The following is a 21,035-nucleotide window of genomic DNA, read 5'->3' on the forward strand; positions in this document are numbered from 1 at the left end:
GCTTCATATTTCTGTTGTTGTCCACTGAATCCTTTTCCTGAACCTGAGCATAAACCAAAGAAGCTGCTTTCATCCTGCAGCTCTTGTTGGACTGCTTTGTTCACCTTGCAGAGGAGAACACTTCTTACACTGAAATACTTAAAAAAAAATGTAGTTTGATTGTAATTTTGTGTTAGCAAGAAAGAGCACACTTCTGGTTGATTCTGCTTCAGTAATTTGCTTTCCATTTTCCATAGGAGTCTATTGCAAGGTGAAAGAAAGTCTGTGAGACATTGGCAAGAATCAGGCAACTATTTCTTTATCTTTAGAGGTAAGCTGTCATTAAGTGTGTTGTTTGGTATCGTATTGGAAGGGAAGTGAAAAGAAACTGGAAAAATGAGTGTTGTTTAAGAAATGTTACATTACTATGCATAAAAGAGTTTGCCTGTTTCTGTGGATGTCTATGCCCGGTAATATTTGTGCTTATCTTTTACCAATATTACATACCTTTTACCCTTCATCAATTGGAGTGCAGAACTTCCTACTTACCCCACCTCTTGTTGGCAAATACTTTAAATAGGTGTTTCTTCCCTCTCTCACTGGCAACAGAAAAAGTACTTTAACTGTTTGTTCAGTTATATAACCACAATGATAGTGGATTTTATAGGAGTGTATATAGCTTCTGATTGAGGCAAGGTCAATCACACTTTTTGCCAGAACAGTATTTCCCTGAAGTTTCTCACTGTGAGAAAACATTATTGACTGAAGATGGATTTTGCCTGCTTTCAAAATACTGGAGGGCCAGCCCCTGTACCTCAGTTTTAAAAACTGGGCACTCATCAATTATAGAAGGGTGGTAGTAACTCTCCCCTTATTGGGAAAGGTAGGAGCTTACCAAGAGAATGAAGTACTGCTTTTATTTTTTAACATCTTAATTACTTAATTTTGTGTTATTATAGAAATTAAAGGATATGCTGAAATATAAATTTTAGTAAGATTTCTTTTCAGAGAAGGAACTTTGTAATATGTTACCACACTGTGGAATGCTATCATTTGCTAAGGATAAAGGATATACCAAGAGATTAATTGGGTGTTCTCTTTTTCTGAGGCAGCTTTTTCTAGGAATAGCTGTTTTTAAGCTTTTCACTCCAATTTCTGTCAACTAGATTTCTACAATGAACAGCCCAAAGGAGCATAAACAGGAGCTTCTGTTGTGGAATGCACTTCCTTTTTATTTTAAAGCATCGATTAACCCTTTTTAAAACTTTCTTTTGATGTGACCAGACAAAGAGACACTCATATATCCCTTTGGGATTTGCCTGCAGTGAACCTTCTTCAAAAATCATGACCTTGGCTGTCCAAGTGACAAGGCTCTCAAGTTGTTAAAGTAGATTTAAATGAGAAGAAAGCAGGATGCCAAAATGCGTCGCTGTAGATGTAGTGATGCAGTATTTTGTACTGGCTGAAGCACAAGTGAGGGCATCAACCACACAGGTTGTTGCTGACAGGATGGAAACCAAATCCAGCAGCATGCAGTGAGCCACATACAGCAATGTTCTCATATCTGAACATGCAAGCATTTAATACATAAAGATGAAAACACATTATGCTTTCCTTTGTCTGGGGTTAGGAATTTCGACAAAGTCTTTCTTGGTAACAAGGACGTTCTTTGTAATGTAGATATATGTATACCTTTGCCTTTACAGTCATAACAACTTCTTGTCAAATGAACCAAAAAGTCCCAAGTGAGACTTTCCCATCATGATAGAACAGGAACTCAATAACTTGTTATTCAAAACCCTGTGATAGAATACATTTCTGTCTTCAGAAATTGGGTTCTTTGTGCATTTCCCTGGGAAAAAATGCACTCCAGTGATTGTTTCAATGTATGCACTGGGTTATAAAGGGAGTTTCAGAGATACTGTACTTATCAGCTGCACATGAACAGTTTGTGGTTTGAAGAGGGAACCTGGGATGGAGAAATCCAACCTTCTGTATCCAATTTTACCCAGTGGAATATGGCATTAAACAATCCTATTGTGTTTAAAATTTCATTTTGTCTGTTGGAACACTAGACCATATGGTTTATTTGGAGAAGCTTATGGATGGTTTGTTCATCTTTGTTTCCTGATTTTTTACTTTATATATCAGATAATGTGAGAAAATGTATTGTGAATATCAAAGGTAACCCTTGAAGTTCAGCATGGTGTTAAACTATACCTTATGTCTTATTTATTTTAGTGGAATACAAAAGTTGTGTCTTTTTTATTTAGGTTGCACCTTTGAACAAAAGTCAGGTCGAGCTGATGTATAAAAATCCGGTAATTGTGAAACATTAAAAGTGTATGGATCTTGTGTTTCACAAGAACTAGTTGAAGAATTGAACAACCTCAGGAAAGATATTTTGTGAACCAGACTTGAGCTATATTTTCTCACATCAGCCAGTCTTCTTGAAATTTTTAGAAAATCCTGGTGGTGGTGTTTTGGGTTGTTTTTCTTGATCTTTTCTTTCTTTTCACTCTAGCCAACAGTTATTTACTTGTCTTATTTTATACATTTGTTTTATACAATAGTTTACAAATGGAAAATTTTCTTAAGATATGTATTTAGGATGTAGTATAGCTAACCTGTAGAAGTGCTTAAGTTATGCAAATATATATGCTGTGTATCTCTAGTTATTTTAGCTTTTAGCATTCCTGTGTTTTGCAATTAATTTAGATCCATGTTTTGAGCATCTTACATTGTTTCTTGCTTCTGAGAGTTAGTGGAACTGCCTCACGAAGAAATGCCCTTTGATGATAAGATTGCAAAGTAGGAGTGAATAAGCAGAAGAGGAGTATGCCAGACTATAATAATGTTTGTAACATTAATTAAATTGTTTGTTAAGTAATATATTCGGACAGATGAGTGTTTCCCAGCTTCTACATAGCCCATTATGTGTTCTAGTAAATTAAAACTAGGAAACCTTTGTTGGAGTTATAGTGCTCAAACTGACATCTAATTCCCCCAGACAATAGGTACAAGCCTGCAAGCCTCTCTAATTCTTTCCAGTCTTTACATTTATTGATTCTTTTGTAAACGTGTTTCATCCAATCTATTACAAAGAGCACTGGTTAGAAGTGTGAAGTTTGCCATGTCTGACCTAAGGCACGTGAAAACCAGCAGCTATCTGCCAGACAGCCATACAGTTGGGCATCCCAGATTTACTTCCAATCACTAGAAAATTTGGACCTTTAATGGCTGGTTTGGTTCCTGCTTTGTGTAGAGGGACTGACATGTTAATTCTTTGATCTGTCTGGTTTGCAACTGAATTTAGTTCAGCTATCATTTGTATTCCTGGTTCTAAATGTTTTATTACTCGGGTTGGCTTATATAAGTAGTTTGTTTTGATTCAGAACTTCATTTTCCCTAGTCCTGAGTAATGTTTTGCGTATACATATGTATGTTTCTTACTGCAAAGTATGGATTTAATCCCTTTTTTTCTTAACTTGTCAGGTTTTTTGCATGTGTTATTATGACAAAGTTACCAAATAATTAATGCATAATCTCTGAATGGATATAGTAAATTTTAGTGAAATGGAACAGTAAATTTTAGTGAAATGAGCACAATACATTTTTATTATTTTCTTCATCTTATACTGTAAAACATATGTAATTAATAATTGATAGTAAACAAACACATCTTATTTTTCCTACCATATTCATCACCAGTTTCAAAGCTTTGAAGTTCAGTAAATAATTTATGATAGTTGTTAGTGTAAGGAAATCTAACTGTACTCCTGATCCTGCTTGCTTTTTGTCCTTGTTCTCAAGCATAACTTTGATTGGTAGCTGAACTGAATGATAAAGAATGTATGAATAACTGATGGGGTTCATTAAACAGATGAAAATTAAATCAGCTATTTTTAATTAAAAAAAATTTAGAAATACATAATGAAAATTTTGTGTATCTTAATTTCATTTTTTTAAAATTTGAAATGAATCGCATAAGACAATGAAGAAGTGAATGTTTTTAATACAAAGTGAAATGTCTTTTCAGCCTGCTTTTGTTCTCAAAACTTCAATCAGGTTGTCTTTTAGCCTTGTTAAATATCTTGCTGAGATCTGCTATGTTTGCTGAGAATGTAACAAAAGGTGTGAGAGTACAAAAATGAAGAAATACATGGTTTTGGCCTTAACTAAAATGTTTCATAAAATGTTAATTCCTTTGTTTTTCCTTGCTTGCATGGAAAACCCAAAGATTGTGGAGAGATTTTTAAGCATTGAAGAGATTTTTTTTTCCAGATCATTCAAGCTCAAAAGGTTAGCTTTTATTTGTGTCTTTATAAAATTTCTTAAATAATCCAGTAATATATTGTGAGTCTTCAAATATATTCTGTCTTACCTAAAACTTGAAATAAAGCAGGAAAAAAAATGCATGACTTCAGGCAGAGAGGTAAAACTTCTGTGTAATTCTGTAACTTCCAGGTACCAGTTTTTGGCATCTCCAGTTTAACTCTCAAAACAGAGTGAGATCAGGACATAGCAAAGTAGTTTGAATCCATCCTCATTCAGCTGCAAAAAGCAATGCAGTGTAAAACCTCTCATGGAGTTTTGCCAGACTGAGTGGAGAACTGTGGTAGAAGTTTGATGTACCTAAGAATATATTTAATTTCTTTTTTATTTTCTAAAATAAAAAAATTTTTGTGTGCATATAAACGGAGCTGCATGACAGCGCTCGTGCTCAAGGCGACAGGACTGTGTAGGAATCTGTGGCCATTGTGTCCCTGGGCAGGCTGCAGCCTGCAGTGCTTGTCTTGCTGCGCTGCTGTGCGTGTGGAGCCCCGGGCCTTTGTTCCTGACACGGGTGGTCTGGGAGCACGGGCTGTAAATGGATTCTGTTTTGTACAGCTGTAATTACAATGAGGCATCACAGTGAAGCTTTAAAGAATATTTTCAGTGCAAGGCTGAATATATAAGGCGCTAACCAGGAGGAGGCTGTTATTCCATGGTCTAGGGTCTTCTGGGTCTGAGGTTTAGGCTGGTTTGTGAGACTTTCCACTTAAAGGTGATTTATAGGTATCATGAGTCAGATGTTGTGAAAATTACCAAGAACAGCAAGAACTTGTTATTGGCTTTCAGAAATTTATTGTCTCTCAAGGTTTCCTGTACACCACTGTTATTTCCCTTGAAATCAGTGTGGGACTTGCCTTGTGTTGGCAAGACCACATTAAGCTATTATTGTCATTAGTTCAGTAATTTTTCTGGTGTGGCAGATGACAGAAGAGGAATGTTTTGGGAAGTTTCTGACTTTGACCAATATGGTGATAATTTCACTTGGCAAAGGCACGTTACTACTTTCTCCCTATTGAGTAATAAAAACCCTCTCCAGAAAATGAATTTGTTAGATTATTTCAGGGACCAAAAAAAAAAAAGGCCACCATCTTTTATAATTAAAAGAGTTAGCCTAAATATAGATGTTACCATCGACTGCTTAGTGTTGTTTGACAGTGGCAAATTTTTTCCTTTAGAGGTCTGTAAATGATGTGATGAGCAAGTATTCAATCTTCATTTGGTAGCTTTAGCTGCTTCTTGAAAAGGACTTTGGTTTGGTTTCGTTCTAAAAGCTCTTCTTCTTTCCTCCCATGGTTTCTTTCATGCTTGTTTTGTCTATTTTTAACTGCTGCACTGCAAAAACAAGTGATAATGATAAGGCTAATGATGAACACCCATATTCTTTTGGAAGCTTTAAAATTGTTAAAGGATAATCAGCAAATAACATTATAAGAAACGTGTGACTGCAGTGTGATCTCATGCATGTTAATTTTTCACTGCAAGAGGAACCCGTGTCTCTGGCTTCATAGATCACCTTGAAGGATTGGGGCTTGCTTTTTGTAAGGAACATGGTTTGCAACAATACATCACCTTCTTTTCTTTGCTCCTAGAGAGAATCTGCTGACAGCAGGGCTATGATAGAACAGGCCACATCCACCATTGACTTTTTCCTTTCAGTGTCACCTTGGGACATCATGTCTGGTTTCCAAGTGATGATAATTTTGTAACTGCGTTTTAGTACTTCACTTTTTCTGTCGCCTTGTGCAGCCTACTGGCTCTTCAGGGGCTAAGTTCATGTGTTGCACAATGTGGGTGCAAAAATGCTGTGGAAGACGAAAAATCTCAGTCATTTTCATGCTGCCTTATTTTTATTTTTTTTCAAGTCAGGCTTTGTGAACACTTAAAAATTGTGCAAATTTTTATAGAATTGTAATCTGGTTTTGTAAACATCTGGATTTCTTGGCAAGGATGATAAAGCAGAAAAGGTGGAGAAAAGACAGACTTCAAGGATAAAAGGAGCCTTGACTAAAGGAAGCAGGTTAGCAATTATGTGTGCACTGCCAGTGTTCAAGATAGAATACTGCTCACACACAGAGCTCAGTTATCTGCAGAACAAAGGAGCAGCTTACGGAACTCCCAGTACAGAGAGACTCAGTAGTAATTTTCATGACCTCTTGTAATCTTGTAAAATTGTGAGGTATTCACAAATTCGATGCTTTGTTCGCTTACTGAAAATCTTTGGAGTTAAATTAATAAAACAAACTTGTGTAGCTATCAGTGAATACCTTTGTGAACTAAATCTTCCTTTTCAGGCCACTAGCATTGCCAGTTAAACTATCAAAAGCAGCTTTATTATTATTAAAATAATTTTTTTTGTGCAAATCTACTTGAAGAAATAAGTAATTCATGGTAAAAGATATGAAAATTGGAATCTGACAAATGTGTATTTGTACATAACCTTTCCATAAGTACTGAACTCTGTCTTTAATGTGTATTAGTTGCTAAATCAAGTCAGATGTCTGAGGCGAGAAATGGAAAGCTGATAGCAAATATTCATAGTGGAAGCTGATAACAGCCTTAATTAAGCTGCTGCTATCTTTCCATGATAAATTTAGAACTTCTCCATAAGTCATCTGACTTTAATGCTCTATTTGCATCCAGGAGTGTTTGATTTAGATCAGTGTCTCTGTTAAGAAATCTGCAGATGTCTCTTTGATAGCCCTAGCTGTCTCTCAAGAAGAGCCTGGGAGCTTTGTTTTCCTGTGTTGCAGGGTAGAGAATGAGGTGTACATTGACCTAAAGCTGACCTTCCAGCATTTAGCTTTTTCAAGGTTGGCATACCCTGAGAAATACTTATTCCTTTAATGACTAGTGCTTTCTCATACCATTTCTTGAACCCAGAATTCCTTAATCTTTTTGTTACTGTACTTGCTTAGTTCAAAGAAGCTTTACCATGAAAACTGGATAAAAGGATAGTTTTAGAATAATTCTAGAAGCTTGGGTGGCACAGCCCAAGACAGCTCTATTCATGTAGTGTTAATTGCAATTAAACAGAAAGGTTCTAAGATAACAAATGATGTGTTGAGCTTTTTGGGTAACAATTTAGTATCATGTCACCAGATTGTTTGGATGGATTTGTTGTCTTGCTGATTTTGCTTTCAGCAGTTGTACACATTGTAAATGCCTTAATCATCAACTGAACTGTCTGAGACACTTCTTTTTATTTTAATTCTTTTCAGAATAGGGAAGAATAACTTAATTTGAAAGTTAATACTTGTATTAGAATTTTTTGATCAAAAAATAAATTGTTTTTCCTGTCTAGAAATTCTGCCATTGTTTCTGAGCCAGGCATTTTAACAGGATTCTTCTTTATAGTTAGAAAAAATCATGGGAGAGTCTGGTGCTACTTCCTCACAGAGAGTGAATACACACTATTCAGAAATTGTAATTCTCACAGTTGTCTAAACCTGAGATAAAGTAGATCATTAAGTTGATGTAAATTATAAAAGTCATCTGCATGTCTGTCTAGAAGTCCAGTATTCATGTATTTTGTGTGAAAACAAAGACAAAACAGGAGAGTTATTTCACCAGAACCTGAGAAGTGGTGTGAGAAAAAGGAGCTCTGCATGAGAGCTGTGGAGGATCTGATGCTTATGAGCACTTAGAACAGGCAACAGAATCAAGTGTGTTCTGCTGTATTCCTGCTGCCTGTACTTGTATGTGCTAGCATTCTCTCCTAGCTCTTTTCTGCTTATCACTTTCTCCTTTTTTTTAACATGGTATGTCTCTGGATGAATTTTTACAATTTTTTAAAGAGGATTTTGAAATTTAATTTGAATTTAGTTATTTTCCTGCATGTGTGCCCTTATACATCTCTGTTACTCTGTAGTGCTGCTAATTCAGCAGTATTTCATAGCTTCTGAGGTGTTAGGATTTCTTGGTGTCATACCTTGGGGACAGGAAGCAGAAACAGTCAAGAAATATGAGCCAATGTGCATAATTGTGACATGCTTGAAGTTGCTCTTCGGGCAATTGCCATTTGTGAGAACCTGATGGCTGAAGATAATATTGGTAGTTTTCTTATCTATCAGTCACTAAGATCATGGCCAGTTGAGTGGAATTTGTACCTGCAGAAATAAATTTTTGAAATTACATCTCTGGATGGTTAGTATAGTTAGATAGTTATAAATTTTTATGTATTTTTAAATAGTTTTATATGTACATACAGTTATATTGATTGATAGCACATGTAGTAAATTAGCTAATAATCTGTCACAAAAGTAGCTGAAAAATACTTTTCCAAAAAACTAAGAAGCTAATATTTACACTTCTGTACTCTATTCTGTTGTATTTGTCTGCTTGTGATCAGATTAGTTGTATTTTAAGGAAATTGAAACCAAAATTGTAGATGCCTCTCTGTGCAGGGCTATGTTACTCTGAGGTACTAGGAATGTTTCTGGACAAAATAAATATTCTGTGTGGGTAGTTCTGCATATCAGCAGGTGTGGGAGCATCAAGCTGGCGAGTGCAGATCCGGAACACATGTGGGGCTTACATTATCTGAAGAGATTCTCTGCTTTGTGATTAGAAAGGTGACACATGTAAGAAACTCCTACAGATGAGTGGATATCAGTGTTGCTTTGTTGCCTCACTCTCCTCAGTTTACATACTGCCCTCTTTGCTGCAGTATTTGCAGAACACTTCACTGTAGTAGCTGTGTTTCCAAAGTGCTGCTGAGTACAGAAGCAGATGGCAGCTCAGTCATTTATCCATCTTGCACTATTTATTTCTATTATTTCTCTGGAAACAAATGAATTGATGTTAAGCTGTTGCTTCCAATCTCTTGCTTTTCCTGTTTGCTCACTTTTTTTTTCCATTTTTTAAGAGGAGAAGATAGAAATCATCTCTGGTTTCTGTTGATGGTTTTCTTTTGTTCATCTAGTCACGAATATTTCAGTGCTGTAATGAGAGGTCTTTGAAATGTTGTGGAAGGTGATGTACCAAAAGACCAAAAATTAACTAAGACAAATTAGTTTCTTCTGTTTCTAGAAGCACACATGTCAAGATGATGATAAGAGTATGTCTCAAATACAAATTAGGGTTGAAGATTTGTGTGGGTTTTCTGGGTGCGTGGGGAGACACCACCAGTCTAACTTCCTTCTGTTTGTGTCCTTTTGGACAGTGTGGGCTTTTAAAGACTTCTGATGACTCCTCATGTGAAATAAACAGCTACTTTCCTCTCCAGCAGAAACGGTGCCAGGTGGATTTGGCACTGCTTGGAGAACTCTGCTTGCAAAGGTAACTATCAGTAATTCATTGCCTACATGCAAGGTTGTATCAAGTTAGGTCTTGTATGGTGACCTCAAACTCCACTGAATCTTTTTTATTTGTTTGTTTTTATGAGATCATGGAAAAGACTGTAGGGTTTTTTTGTACCTAGTTGTGGATCCTTTAGAATACGGTCAGAATGAAACATTTTATTTTGTACTTAGTTGTCAATCCTTTAGAATATAGCAGAATAAAATAATTTTGACAGAATCAATTGACAGTCTGTTAAGAGGGAAGGCTTCTCTCTTCAGAAGACACTTATTTGAAGTGCTAGACCATCATTCTGTGTGGACACATTTAATTGCGTATATTTCACTTACTGCTGGTGGGCTGGAGGAATAAGCTAAATAAAACCAGGGTGGTGAGCATGCACTGACCATGGCTGTCATTTCACTAAAGAAAAATATGTAAGGTTAGAATAGATCCCATTGCCTTAGAGCTGAGGGAGAGGGGTTAAAAAAAAGTAAACAACCCCAAGGCTGAGCTGAAGTTTGTGTTGCAAGACCTATAAGGTAATCAGTACTGCAAAGACTTGAGCTAGAGTTGTGTGTCTTCTGTTGGAGGACTCTACTCTCTTTAAGGAATAATATCAGCTATGTGGGTAGATTTAATTTGTATGGATTGTTAAGTGTGGAGAAGATGGTGGGGAAGAGAGACCATTAAAATGGGTTCCTGCCCTTACCTCTCAGTGTGCATGATGGTCTCACATTCCCCTGATACAAGTTTGTGGAAAAGGTAGAGTGAGCGGGCGAGCCAGGAACAGCGTTGATCCATCAGTTTCAATAGTCTCTGCAATCTTCTGGGTATCCCTGATTTCAGCCAGCACACTGCCTTACTTTGGTGCTTCCTGCTGTTTGGAGCGCTCAGCTGGTGGTGCTGCAGAGGAAGGCAGAGCTGACAATCAGCTTGGCTGTTACTCAAATGGCTGCATGGTGCTCCAGTTCCCAGACAGACACAGAAATCTGGGGTAAGGAGAACACATTTTCTGAAAGGTGGCTGCGTATTTCGTTTGGGTGTTGCAAACAGTGTGAATTTCACCATGGGTTTATATGAATGGGACTACATTTTATTTCTTTTTTCACTGTCTTTCTTCAAACCCAAGTCCTGATCTGGAAAAGGAAAGGGCACAAGGCTGGGCTGGTTTCCCATAGCACAGTGGTGAGGAAGAGGATGGTACTGTGTGACTTGTGTAGGCCTCTGGGAAATTGAGATTCTTTCTTGGATCGACTATGCAAAGAACTGTGAATCCCAGAATAATATTACTCATAAATTGCCCTACATTAATTTCAATTCTGTGTAGCACATGTAAATGAAAATCTTGGAAACACGTTTGCTAAATCATGTGGTAAATGGTCTTGTTGATGACTGCAGAGTTGCTCTGGGGTTGGAGCTATTAAGCCCTTATTATGGGAATCCAACAGGGCAAATTAAGAGAAACCTGTGTGTGTGCTTGTTATTTTAGGACTTTTATGCTTTCTTCTGAGAGACCTCATGTAGGACCTCATGACCTAAAAAGACTTGATATCTTTTAGTCAGAGGTTAAGTTTTGAAATCTCAGTTACTGATCTATCAACAATAGAAACAATCACCTTAAGGGAGGGTTTCATGTTGTTGTTCTTTAATGCTAAAAAGCTGAATATTGCTTTTAGTAATACCTGTAAAATAGCTTTTTAACGTTCTGCCTAGTTGTATGTGGTGTTTTCACTTATAACTGTGTGTTTTTGTAAATTGGGGGGATAATTTATGGTTTTCATTGTAAGTAGCTGCCCAGTGGGTTTCTTGTTTGCTTGTAACACTATTGTAAGCATTCTTTAATTTGGGAGTGTTCAGATGCTATACATGAGTATTCCTTGGAAATACTATTCCAAGTACGCAAAACCATTGTGCATGGTAGAATTTGCCACTATGAGAAATTCTATCATAAAAGAACTAATGCATGATATTTTTTTGCAAGCTTTAACTTTTACATTTCAAGGCTTAAATGTGCAATCCATTGAAAACAAGTATTGCTCCTGTTTATAATGCTTGCTGGATATCTCCCCAGAGGCAGGATTTTAGAGATTTAACAATTTTTAATACCAGTATATGAATGTATCCTTTTACATAAATTTCAATTTCACTTTGGATCAGGTGAATCATCTCTCTCACTATTTCTTTTTCTAACTTTACCCAGCATTCTCTGGAATATTACCTATCTGAAAAACTGTCATAGTCTTCTAGTGCCATTTTTGCCAGGATCATAAGTGTTTTCAGTAATGTTCGTGAGTAGCATTACTGACAGAGCTTGAGTTCCAGCTGAATCAGTTTAGTCTTTTGATGGCATAATTATTTTGCCAGCCGTCACTCTTGTAGCAGTGGAACTCCCCTTTGAGGAAAAATGAGGTCATTCATCTTTTGTAAGATTCATACATGAGCTTTATCACTATAGTAATAAAATTCATTGCTTGGTCGGTAACCACAAAGGACTCATAGGAATGAAAATTGTAACCATGCTTACATGCATTGCCATGTGCACAGTTAGGTTGCTGTTAGAATAAGCACATCATAATGCACCTGTAAATAAAGAGGGAATGTGTGCTTTGGATTAATTTATGGAATGTTGGACAGTTTGAACAAAATCGTAAAAATACCTGAAACAATACTCTGTCCTTCCTGCATTATCTCAGATTTCATTGGTAAGGTTGATAAACATTTTTTTTCTACTTATTGTATGTATTTACAGCTAATATTCTAGGAACCTGTGTTGTCTTTAAATGGCATTTTCCCGCCATCCTTGCCAGTTTGTTTATAAGGCTGTTATCTGCAATTTGCACCGGCAGTGCTTTGATGTCTTCTCTGTAAACTATATTCTACCTATATATATTCACTAGTGTTCACTTTTTTTTTAAATTTTCATCTTTGTATTTCATTTGAAATATTATTAAAATTATTCAAAATTATTCTTACCATGGTTACAGAGAGATTTAATAATTACAACATGTAGTATAGGGTCTGACTGACTGCATTGCCATTAAGGAATGATTTTCATTCAGTGATATTTTGGGAAGTTTCTAACCCTGTGAATGAATATGTTGGGCTGGGGACTGTGGTAGCTTTGCTTTGGTGCTTCTGCTTGCCTTGCTACTGTGAATAATTGTCATCAAGTGCAAGGGAGATCTGTAGAGGTCGGGCAGTGGTGCTGCTTTACCTGCAGCTGCCAGCCTGCCCACACCTGTCTGCTGCGCAAACCACAACGTCCTCATGGCTTGCAAATCACACTGCCTGTAAAGCCTGACAGTGCAGACAGGTGAAAAGAATAACTGAAGTCTAAAACAAAGGTGTGTTTTGGCTTTTTTTTTCCGTGGTGCCAAGCACTTTCAGTTTGTATTTAAGGAAAAGGGTGCATAGCATTTTGGAGGTGGCATGCAACAGCATGCAAGGATGCCTGGTAACAGCAGTATGGAAATTTCCATTCCAGAGGACTCCTGAAAGGAATTTCAAAGGCAGCAATAGAAAGGATGAGTGAATGGGCTGGAGCAGAAAAAAATTCCTTTGTTGTGTGAGTACATAAAAAGTACTTTTTAAATGAAGATTGTTAATGAATCCATTCTTGTTAATGTATCACACTGAGGTTCTGCTAGGCTCATCTTTTTTTAAAAAATCAAGGCAGTTGAACACATGCATCTAATGTGCATTGAATGCTAAAGCAAATTCAAGTCATTACCTGCTCTTCTTAATGAAGAAAGTGCCGGTGGTGGGAAGCGTAACAGACAATGCTTTTAATGAAATTAAGTTTGCACATGGTCCCAAGCATACTAATATCTCTAGGTGATACCCATCTCCTTAATTCCAAGATTTCTATTATTTTAAGAGCTATAAGTATCTAAAGAGAAACCATAAAATTGATTTTGTACACCTTAATTTTTAACTGTTTGTTTTCCATCTCTTTCCCTCTTGGATAGAAGCTGATTTTTCAGGAACTTGTTACTCTTATAAGTGGATCTTCTACTAAGGTTTTTAAAGGATCCCTGAGATCCTAATAAGAAATGCAGAAAGGAGAAAGCTTATATTCCTGCAGACTACAGCTGCAGTGTATTTCAGAATATTGTGTAACAAATCACTGCAAGCTATTCTGTACAAATGATGAAACTGGATAAAATACCATATGGTGCTGCACAGTACTTCAAAGAATTATTTCAATATTATGAATGGACTAAAATATCACATGCAGATTTATTCAGTCTAATTGGGACTTCACAGTTGTACTGTTGTAATAAAGGAGAATATCTGTGCAAGCTAAGTTGTGGGCAGGGGAGGTGGAATCAGACTATAGTACTATTGTATATGGGAATTAACTTTTCCTAAAATGCATAACAAACATGATCATCTAGCATGCTGTTAGCAGCAGCACAGTAGGTTTTATGGTACTTTTGTAATTTGGATACTCTGATTAGAGTCTAATTGGATTCCTGGGCAACATTCGTAAGTTGTGTAAAGACTATTTGAAATAATGGGATTGACATTAACCTTTTAAAGTTTCTTTAAAAAAAATCTGTTTGAAAAGATTAAAAAATAAGCTGCAGAAGAAGCTTAGAGATTTCAGGAAAAATTCTCTTGTGTCATAGACTATAGGCATTCATTCTGATTGGCTCTGTAATGGATAAAATAAATTTGTTTGGGTTTTTTTTCCTGGCCTCTAACTACTTGTAGTTGGAGGCCAGGAAAAAAACATCCAATAAAAAACATCCAGTTCAACTTGAAAAAAACAGCTGGCTTGAAACTTGGCCAAAAAATTGTCATTTAGGAGTTCAATAAGTACTTATAGAAAAACTAAAACTCAGGGAGGCACAGTATATTCAATGATTTTGTGTTTCAGGGAGGAGATGCTGATATAGATGCACCGAGTACTTCTACTTTTGGAAAAATAAAAAAGGTGTGTTTGTCTTTTTTTAACTATAACTCACATTTGTGAGGTTGGTGTTCTGTTGTTGTCTAAGCAAAAGTAAGGCAGGGGTGCACTGTTTTACTGTTTGTTCGTGTCCTTGCCAGTGCTTATATAAAACAAATCAAGGCTGGTTCAGAATGCTGTGCAGAGCAAATATTAACCTGAAGCTCCTCTTATTTCCTTGAGTATTGTTACTTCTTTCTGAAACTGTGCACCTTGCAATCATTAAAATGCCAATGCAAAAGAGGAATTCTATGGACATGGCAAAGGGGATGGACAGAAGTAGTGGAAACTTTGATTTAAATTGTTACAAAATTCATAAACTTGGTTAGACTCTGTGATACTTGTATGTCTCATCAGAGTGTGGCTGACAGGATGCTGTGAGGTCTCAGGTAATCTCATGTCTTCTGCACATTGATGCTGTTTGCTGTGAGGCTGTGGAAAATGGATAAATGTTGGGCTGAAAACACCACAGGAAATAAAATCCACAAATTATGGGGTGCAAAAATTTTACCTGGCATAGGCCTTATAATGATGTCAATGTTTGCCTTTTTAAAAATTATTATTAAAAGGAGCATCTTTTACAAAGGAATAGCTGCTGGCTAAGCTGATTTTTCACATTTGAACTCAGATGCAGTTAATAATCTTTTAAGACGTTTAGAAGACATTTGTGAGTCTGATCTACATGTCATCATACAAAGTGAACTAAGAATTCTAATGGGAGCAGTATTTCCCAAAGCACTGGGAAATACCTGGAGAAAGGAGAAATTTGTTCAACACAGCCTCAGGGGAGCTGAGAAAGTCCCTTAGGACAAGAAAAAGCTATGTTAAGAGAAGCTGGGATATGCAAAATAGCTTTGGCTTGAGCAGTTTGTTCTTGCTATTGAGGAAACTGAGGCAGGGAGATGAGTGTGCTTTTACAGTTTTGTTTGCATGTGCATAGATTTGTTTTAACATGATCTGAAATAAAAACCCTAATCTGGAATCACTGTGGTTTGGTGCTATCCTTTTCACTCCTTTTCCTGGTGGTATGACTGATTAATCTAGAATGCCTTCAAGTTCTGGAGCCCTGTGAAGCACTGCACACACAGTGAACAGGATTTTATGAGGTCATGCTCTTACTGGGAGGCTTAATCATCTCTACTGCAATGCCTAATTTAAGGGAAGAATAGGGATGTTTGCCACTGCAGACCAGGAGAGGGACTCTGCCAAAGTCTCTTCAGAGCCTTGAGCTCCTGGGACCTGCAGTTCTTTCTTGGCAACACTGTGAAAATAGTGCATCTCTATTAGTTCAGTGAAAGATATTCCATCTGACTTTTGACCAATAATCACCTTTTCAGGATAGTATATGATTTTTTTCTTTTTTTTTTCCTTGTTTGGGAAACTCATAATTCAGGTCATGAATGTATATTTTGTAGTTCTATCAGCTCTTGTTAGTGTCTCATTAAAGGGTTCTCCAGTGTGTGGTATGATAAATTGGGGAATAATTACAGTTGTAGGGGTATTCTTCAGGTCATCTAGTTCAGCCTCTTGCTCAAAGCAGGGCTTCCTTCAAAGTGGAGTCAGGTGGTTGAGGGTGTTGTTAAGTCAAACTCAGAAATTCCCCAAGGATGAAGATTTCACAGCCTCTCTTGGCAGGCAGTTCCAGCCCTTAACCATTCTCATTACGAAGCTGTGGGGATGCAGGCTTGGGTGTCTCATTTTTTACTTCTGGGGAAGATGCAGATTAATTCAACACACCAAGCCTGTTTGTTTTTGATCTAGAGCTTTTAAACTGATGCACTCTAAGAATAGTGAATTGCTTTTAAATCATTGTTAGGATTTTACTTGTTGGCATCTGTTTTGATATATTGGAGCTGCAAGAGAGTGTTGTGTAACTCATGATATGTTGAGTTCTGTTACCTTATAACATAGTTGACATACATTTACGGTTTTTTTCTCCTCTTTGTAATCAGAGTCTGCATTCTTGGCTGAGATGAGGAGCTTGCATCTCTCTGGTTTTTGCACCTATCTCTATAAAGAGCTATTATTTTCAGCTGTCTTCAGAAAAAAAAGAAACCAACTGTTGTAATGTGTGCATCAAGCTGCATAGCTCGAGGATTGTATTATTCATAAGAGAATATATACTCTATAGAATATAGGGTCTGAAAGTAGTTGATAATCTAGTTAAAACATGAAATTGCTGTTATGTGTGTTCTTGAAGGGAAAATAAAAGTGGGAAGGTATAGGGTTTTTCTCATGTAACTCTCTAGCTAATCAGGAGCTTCTAAAATAACATAGGTCATTGAAGATAAAGTTATCCAAAAGGTTATATCACTTTTCATGTCTCTGAAAATTATTTTTCTTTCTGTATGAACACTACTATCTCTTGAAGAAAGGGACTTGACTGCAGTGCTAATGAAGTGTAAAGAACTAAAGCTGTCACTGCTGCAAATGGTATTTTCAGGAACAAGAAGTTAGTTTACTTGATACCTCATAGCAAATGTCTTCAAAAGCCTAAGGTGCTGTCTGTGTGAGTTACGATGAAAGTGTTGGGAGAGGAGGTGTTTATGTAGTCTGTCTGGTATGTCTTTTCCAAAATATATCTGTGGGTATGTACTTTGGGAACATATTTTTAAAGTAAAACCAATGTGTTTAGTATACTTCCCTTACTAAAGGGAACTTGCAACTGGTCAATTACACCAGTCATTCCAAACACGTGTCAGAAAAACCCATCCGTGTACTGTGCTCTGCAAGTTTTGACCAACTAACTGAGAAACTGTTTTTAAAATATTGTAAGAAATATTCTAACATTACTGTTACTAATTTTATATATTCTTAGAGAAAACTTTGTGATGTATTTTTCCAAGGCTTCTTTTTTTAATATCTTTTAATACGTGTTTGTACTAGTAGTAGAAATTAAGTCTTCTCTGTAATATAAACCTGGAAGTTGGAATGGATTGTGATGTAGTGAAATATGACCACACTTCTGTTCACCTAAGGTTAACCTGGTGGGTCACTGGATCACCATTGCAGGGGACAAAGGAAACAACAGCTATGTACCTGGTATACTTAGATTTTTTTGTTGTTCTCTGATCCTGTTAAAAGCCACTTGAACTCAAAGTGCTTGAACTGAATTGCCAAGCATGGACTTTGCCTCAGAAAATGGGAGCACAGCCCCTGAGTTTTGGTAATCTCTTGTCAAGAGAAAAGGGTTAAGACCCTATTAGGTAGGAATCAGGCATTTGGACTTTTGAGAATCCCTGGATACACCCTTCTGATAACTGCAGGACCCTGTGTGTTTGTAACAATCATGCTGCTAATCATATATTGATTCTTATTTTTTTGTCACTAGTGAGTATCTATCTGTTCCTACACAGTGTTAAAGGGAAATCTAGTACATGAAGAACTCCAACCAGCTATGTGAGTCCAGGCTGAGAAAGGTGGAGTGTGGCTCGTTAACAAAACCAGTTGATGATTTAAAGATTAGCTGTATGAAAAAAATTTCCTTTAGATAGTCCTAGTAAGTACACTATTACCTAACTTTTACTAAATACTTAATTGAATCTGAAATGCTGAATAGAAATACTTTTTTCCTGATAATATAGTATTATTTGTATCTTAAAGGATATGCAAGTAAATCCTCAATTTATGCATAGTTTTGGTTTTATAATGATGTTTCTTGAAAATATGAATAGGTGTGCTGATCTTGCATCCAAGACTTCAATATTCATCTTCCTTAAGTAGTCATCTAAAGCTAGGGAAGATACCTTACACTTGTGTTCACAGTCGTTTGTTATCGGTCATTAAAATGCTGCATAGTCATTGGTTATAGGGTTAAAATCTTGTTTGCTCATTTGTTCTGGAGAGTTAAAATATTGACTGCAATGTAAGAAATTGAACTCCACTTGGATTATTAATATCTCCCCTAACTGATGTCTCAAATGAGAGCATTGTCACTTAAAAGTAGTGCGCTGCTTTAGCAATCTACTTATCATGAACTCATATCCACAATAGAATTGCATATAATGCATAATGTCAGAAATTTGGGTGGGGAATTAATAGCTGCAATTTACTTTCTGGTTATGCTGCCTTTTCTTTCTGAGAAAATACATGTGCTTTGAAATTTATTGCAGATACACATTCTCAATCGGCAATTAAGTTATGTTTTCTTTTTGTGTGTAAAAAGTAATAAATTTAGTGGAGATTCACTTGGCAGTGTGGGAGCGAGAAAGCAGAGCTCTAGTTCTACATTTACTTCACTTTACCCCATCTCCTTGCCACCTGCTCTTCAGCCATGGCATTGAGAGCTTGCCCTCCAGTTTGCTGCTGTGACTTCTCCATAGCTCCAGCCCCGCACATCACATCCCACTTTCCATCTCTTCAGTCAAATACCTCTGTTTCTTTGTCTTCAAAATATCTTAGGGCTTAACAGTACAATAAGTCAATCACTGGAGTATCCAGTACCCCAGTACAAGATCAAAATACAATTCTGAGTTGATAGCAATTCATTCCTTTGGGTTTCTTCTTTTTTACTTCCCAGAAGCACTTTTATGTTGACATGTGTGTCTCTTATTCATGCCATTCTGACATGGTGCAGGACAGGCTGGTCTTGCTTGCACTTGCCTAAGCTCACTCTGGCCAGTTTGGCAGATGTAGCAGTCGTTTTTGTTGAAGTCAAGTTTGTACCATTAGGCAATAGAGCAGTGCTCCTCTCTGCTGCCACTGTTCAGAGAATCATTGCCTTGTTAGCCTAGTAAACATTTTTAGTTTGAGTGCTGGCAGCTTATCATGTCAACTATTGACAGAGGTAAATTTCCCTCTATATTAATGCAGCAGGAAAATTGCCAAGCAGGCATTTTTCTGCATTTTTTTTACAGAAACCAGCAATGGCTACAAACTGAGCCTTTTGGGTGTGAGTCTGTGGAGTTGGTCTTAGAATTTTTGAAGTAATCAGAAGTTAGGAATTCTAAAAACAAATACCTAGATAGACTTAATAAGAGGTATTGTAACAAATTAAAAATATTTTTTCTCTAAAAGTATAGAATTGATGCCAGCAAACTGTTTTATGACTTTACTGTACATGATAATGGTTAACCTAAGTCAGCTTCTCTGGTTGAAGATATCCATTGTATGTTCTTCTCTTGGGACATTCCCTTTTCCTTATGTATTAGAAGGGTGACAGAGGCATGTGGCTTTACTGCTTAGGGAAAGAGCCTATTTTAAAATTTGCCAAGGTGATTTGAATTGGCATAGTCCAGAAGGTTTGGTTTGTCATTGGGGTGTTGGTTTTTTTGGTTTGTGTTTTTTTGTTTCATTTTTGTTTTTTCATTTTCCCCCTTGCCTTCCCCCCCCCCCCCCCACTTATTTATATCTTTGTGCCTGTGTCTAATTGAAAAATATTGTGCAATCATTTACTGAAGTCTTCCATTTCTGTGACTCACTAAATTTCCTTATTTGTGTCATATACTATATGGCATAATTACAGAATTGATCCAGGAAAAAAAAGGAAAATGCCTTTGCTTTTGGAGACTTCCTTTGAATTTTCAGTCACTGATGTAAAGGTTGGCAAATAGTGGTCAAGTTGAATAGACTTAGAGGGTACCTCTAAGAAATGAAACCTCTCCTAGACTAAAAACCACCTTAAAATCACTATCTTATTTCTGTTATTTATGTATTCATTTTTTGACAGCATTAATTTTAAAATTTCATAAATCTAATATATAATACATTTAGATATCAAAATCAAATACAATAGACACACAAAGTTTAGGAAGTGAGAAAATGAGAGACTGATGCTGGCAGGCACAATCTTGCTACTATTTTCCTGTGGTATCAGTCATGGACTCTGTAGCAAACATGTTATAAAGATTGCATTAAAATACATGAAACTTACATAAACTGAGAACATTCTTTATTAATATTTAGCTTTAAATGGAAAGTCTCACTTGCCATTATACACATTTTATTCCATAATTTTTTAATGGTCACCTTGCAGCATGGATAATGTAGTTTTTAAATGTGGGTTTTGGACTCTTAATTCCTCTTTGTTACAGGACAGTCTGCCATACAAACTGCAGAAATATTTAGCAAACACCTGGAAAAGGATGACAAGTTTAGATTCAGGAGACAGATGTGTTTGAGAGACCTGGTTGAGTCTGCTCCTTGTTTCAGTAATTTGGATGACCTCTGTTACTTGAAGGGCTCCAAAACTGGATTGGCAGCACCATGTGCCAGATTGAGTGGCTATTGCCTCAAAGAAAAACCTGGTTGCTGCAGGTGTTTACCCAAGGTGCAAAGAAGATTGCTCTTTCCAGTGGTGCAGACTTCATACTTGTGTTTTAAAAAGCATCATCTCTCTCCTGTCCCTGCAGCTGTGTTATTACACTGTTAATTGATTTGGGCTCCTGGACTGGATCTTTAAGGTGTACTGATAGTGTTTGTGGAATATGACAGAATTTTACTGACCAAGGCATGAAAAAAATCAAGGTTTCTGACAGGTTATATGGAA

General features: G+C 36.7%; 1 protein-coding gene across 6 annotated transcripts in view; it reads left to right on the forward strand.

Annotated features, from left to right (window-relative positions):
- Positions 1-21,035, forward strand: part of TENM3 (teneurin transmembrane protein 3) — an 880,089-nt gene that overhangs the window by 508,568 nt on the left and 350,486 nt on the right. For all 6 annotated transcript variants that reach the window (XM_054514645.1, XM_054514646.1, XM_054514647.1 and 3 more), the window contains exon 5: positions 237-310. The gene's annotated coding sequence lies outside the window, so the exon portion shown is untranslated. The remainder of the gene's footprint in view (positions 1-236; positions 311-21,035) is intronic.

The sequence above is a fragment of the Molothrus ater genome, chromosome 4 (genome assembly GCF_012460135.2).
Source record: "Molothrus ater isolate BHLD 08-10-18 breed brown headed cowbird chromosome 4, BPBGC_Mater_1.1, whole genome shotgun sequence".
Taxonomy (NCBI): Eukaryota; Metazoa; Chordata; class Aves; order Passeriformes; family Icteridae; genus Molothrus; species Molothrus ater.